The 4,110-nt window shown below is 41.4% G+C and overlaps 1 long non-coding RNA gene across 1 annotated transcript in view; it reads left to right on the forward strand.

Annotated features, from left to right (window-relative positions):
- The first annotated feature begins 1,093 nt into the window (after positions 1 to 1,093).
- LOC102376682 overlaps positions 1,094 to 4,110 on the forward strand; it is a 9,193-nt gene continuing 6,176 nt past the window's right edge. Inside the window, exons 1-2 of the long non-coding RNA XR_323368.1 lie at positions 1,094 to 1,166; positions 1,412 to 1,486. This is a non-coding gene — a long non-coding RNA (uncharacterized LOC102376682). The remainder of the gene's footprint in view (positions 1,167 to 1,411; positions 1,487 to 4,110) is intronic.

Genomic DNA, 4,110 nt, shown 5'->3' on the forward strand with positions numbered 1-4,110 from the left:
TTTTTTTTTTCTTTTTTATTTCTTTTTGGGAGGTTTTGCAATTATTTTTTTTTTGTAATTTTTGCTAATGAAATGCTATAGAGCCATGTATCTTGTGGGGACTCATGCTACTCTTATTAATAAAGGTGCAAATGCCAAGGACATGGATGCGAGTCCTCTGAGCCACTGAGGATTTAGTTTGTACATCAGATTATTTACCTTTTACAAGCAAAATGCATTAGATATTTGGGGACAAATTGAGTGTTGACTTAATGGCCATGTGATCCATTGATTTCAGTGGGATGGCAGGAGATGCAATTCTCTGCTGGATTCAGCGTATTTGTGATCTTGATACTGATGTTACTGGGGGGGGCGGGAAATGGTATGGAGCCACGTTCATGGTGCTGAGCAAATCATGACCCCCTCTGATGCCATTTTGAACAGTGAAATAGGCTGTCACTCTCCCTTTTTGCACCCTTATTGCACACCTCCCTCCTCCATATAGTTGGCTGCTTCTCTGTGGCTGTTTAGACTCAGAAATATTGGCTCTTAAAGTGATAGGTGATTGACCTAGAGGAATAGCAAAGTGCACAGGGAAGCCTGATGCACTGCAAACAGTCAAGAAGGGGGACCTACTTAAATTGCAGTTTTGCGATTTTCTTAGAAACTGTGAAAAAAATCGGTGTCCCCAATCACCATGAAAAATTATGTTTGCTGTGATCTTGTGCAGAATCACTCAAAAAAAAAAAAAAGAGGCAGCTTATTGGGATGCAAAGAAAGTACAGTAATCCCTGCAGCCATAGAGCATGTGGTTTGAGAGAGAGCTACTGAGAGCCAGAGCTAGTGATGTAGACTCAGTGAAGGCGCCAGTCCAGAAGGCGAAAGGGTTTATGATGATGATATTAGTTACTATTCATATTATGTGTAAACTTATATTCATTATATCTTTCAATTTGAACTTGAATGTAATACTTATAATAATGCAGTAATTTATTTGATATTTCCGTGGGCTCTGCTATTTAATTATGCAGCAATGTTTGCCTCTCAGCCAATCAGCACCAGGGGGCAGGGCCACCGAGACCCCTCCGCCAATTAGCAGTGAGGGGGTGCTCGCCGTGAAAAGACTGAAATCGATTCTGCGTGCTGTGAGTGACCCACGAAAATCTCTCCGTCTTGCTGCAATTTAGGTAGGTCCCTATTCATGAACTACTGTCCCTATCATTAATTTATAACCTGGTAATGCAAAATACCCAGGGAGCAGGTTTATTTAGGAGGACAGTAAGACTTAAGTAAAATGCCCCCAGAGTACTGCAGAATTTGAGTACGAGTGATGTACTCAACCTTTTGTTCCCTAGATACCAAGTGACTGAAAGAAGCAGCACTGGAAAATAAATTAAATCCACATTTTAATTTCCACATTTTGTTCCAGCAGCATTTGAGAAACGTGGAAGCTTAGGGCTTGAAGATCTGGCCTATAATCATGCCATTGACTTCCAAATGAGAAATGGTAAGATGCAATGTAATTCGACTTATAATAATGCATGCATGCTTCATACTTATAGAGCACTTTCCAACTGCATTTTACCTCGCATAGAAAGTTATGACTTAAGACGTGGGAGACTAAGAGACTGTAGCACAGATGCATTTATCAGTACCTTTAAGCATTCATTTGGCTGGTAGCCTGGAGTTTTAAAATGTCATGTCTAGCTGTTTGGAGGGCTGTTTTAGAAGCCAAGCTTATGTGATGCTTTTCCACTGACTCGCTGAGATTTTAGGCTGTCTCATTGTGTTGATCGGGTGAACAAACATATGAGTTACCTACAAAGGTATCGTGAGCAGAGGTGGTTGAATGGTTTTCGCTGAATTTTGGCTTTGTACGTCATTCACAAACGTGTCTGTTCTTTACCTCTCTCCTCAGTACCACTAGAATTACGCATACCCTTAGTCCGCAGTCCCCCCACACTGCTGTCCCCTTTCCTCAGCTTGGGAATGGCTTGCCAAGGTCATGCTTGCAGACCAGGATGAAGCGGGGAGTTCAGCCTGGGTCTCTTGAGTCCTTACCTTGTGCCTTGCCTGTTGTTTCATCCTTCCATCCATGCACAAGTGATCACACGCAGGCCTGTGATTTCTCTCTTTTTATCCCATCAGTACCTTTTGAGGTAACAAACCCCAATATATTTTTGCTATTCTGTGTTACCTTTATATCGATTTTAGGGACTTAGATCCTGGGAGATTTTTTCAGAAGAAAAACGCTACCTATTTTCTTCTTGGTAATGTCCTCCTCTTCACCTAAGTGAGCTCATCTGGATTTACAACACTTTTCAGTTGACCTTTTACTTAACTTTGCTTCCCGCCCCCTCCACCTTGTTCTCTTAGTAAACTCCTTCCTCGGAGCTCAGGCATAAAATAGAGACTTTCAGTTGCATTGATCACAAATTGAAAACCAGCCCATCTGCTACTGCAGCAAACCAGTAGATGAGCCCTTTCTCTTCTTGCTGTAGCTGACTTATTTTGGTGTGTTCCTACTGGATTGGTTTGAAAGTCTGCATGAGATCTTTTTAAGTTCTTTCTTTTGGGACATGAATGTATGTTCCTTCCCAAGCAAAGGTAGTGTCCAGGGGAGGGGGGGGTCAATTGGCATGTGCTGTTTTAATTGTTAACCAGGATTTTATTCCAATCGGGAATTATTATGTGGTGAGGACAGCTTCGATATTATTTGTAACGGATGGAAATCATCTTGCCATTGTTAAAGCCCTGAATACGTTGGTTATATTCTTATCTTCAAAACAGAAACTGTCACAGGGGATATTTGTCATCATCCTACTGAAAAGCAATAGAAAATCCACCAGTAGTGCTGCTTTATCTTTCATTTTGAGTGTCCCCGGTCAATAGCGAAACCTTGGGATGAACTTGCTGATGAACATATTGCAGGGAGCGTACTTGTGTTGCATCTGTTGTGGAAAGAGCTGCAAAAATTACAACTTGATCTTAATAATTGTGTCTCATCCATGTAAGTTTGGGATGTTCACGGAATTTAATTAGATTCCTAAACAACTTATATCCTTGAAAGGAGGTCTAGTATTGTGCTATGCATGCATCCAGTCCACTGAGAGCAGCCAACATGGCCTTCAGCTGGTCTCTTCTTCCAAATGCCTGACTAAATTGGTCATTAATCCTTTTAGAGATGCTTTTTAACCTCTTTCCACCCCACCTCAATGGTGCAGAGTAGAAGCCACTGTTTCTTCTATAGAGCACTAGTACTGAACCCCTTCCTCCCCCAAACCTTATAGCAACAAAGTCTTTTCTTACTAATAATTCTCTGCATTCCCAGAGCATCTTTTTTATTTAAGGATCCTCAAGGTGCTTACAATCATGTCACAATATAGTGCTATAGGTATTATCTGTTTTACAACACATGGGGGACACAAAAAAATTCCTTAAGAAGGCATCTTGGTTGGCATTACGGATGGTACTAATACAAATGGTATTTATCACTTCTAATTTCATGGACTTCTGAAGAACCATTGTAATTCTCCTGAATTCCTTTGCCTAGCCTTAAATGATTCTGTATATGTTCTTGTTTCACTGTTACCTCTCTTCTGTTTCCAGCAGAGGCTTTATATCTTGTTCTTAAATGTAGCTTTAAGCTACTACACACTAGATGGCACCTCAGACAAGCTGTGCGACACTGTTGATGCAGGTGTGCTAGTGAATGCCCAATCATCTGTTACTTGGCAAGCAAAGAGAATCCAAGCATCCCTGGTACGGTAGAGATCAGCCGTTCCCGATCTCTTCACAGAGACAACCCTGCTTCTGTTGAGTGTCTGAATGACGTGTGCATTTCAATGGGGATGCATCCCTACCGTGGGACTTTGCTACTGCAGATGTTTGAACCAATGTTGCCACCGGCATGTGATAATTCATGGTAGGAAAAGCCCTACACTTAACTCAATGTCATTCCTTTGCCTATCCACAAGGAAATATATTATTTTTATATATAAAGAGCAGTGGCATATAAGAAAGTTGTACTTGCTGCAAGGAACTTACAGGGTAGTCTCGATGTAAGTAGAACTGTTCAGATCCATACCGCTTACCAGGAACCTGGATACAAGGCTGACTCTTGCCATGATC

Source organism: Alligator sinensis, unplaced genomic scaffold, assembly GCF_000455745.1.
Source record: "Alligator sinensis unplaced genomic scaffold, ASM45574v1 scaffold876_1, whole genome shotgun sequence".
Lineage (NCBI taxonomy): Eukaryota > Metazoa > Chordata > Crocodylia > Alligatoridae > Alligator > Alligator sinensis.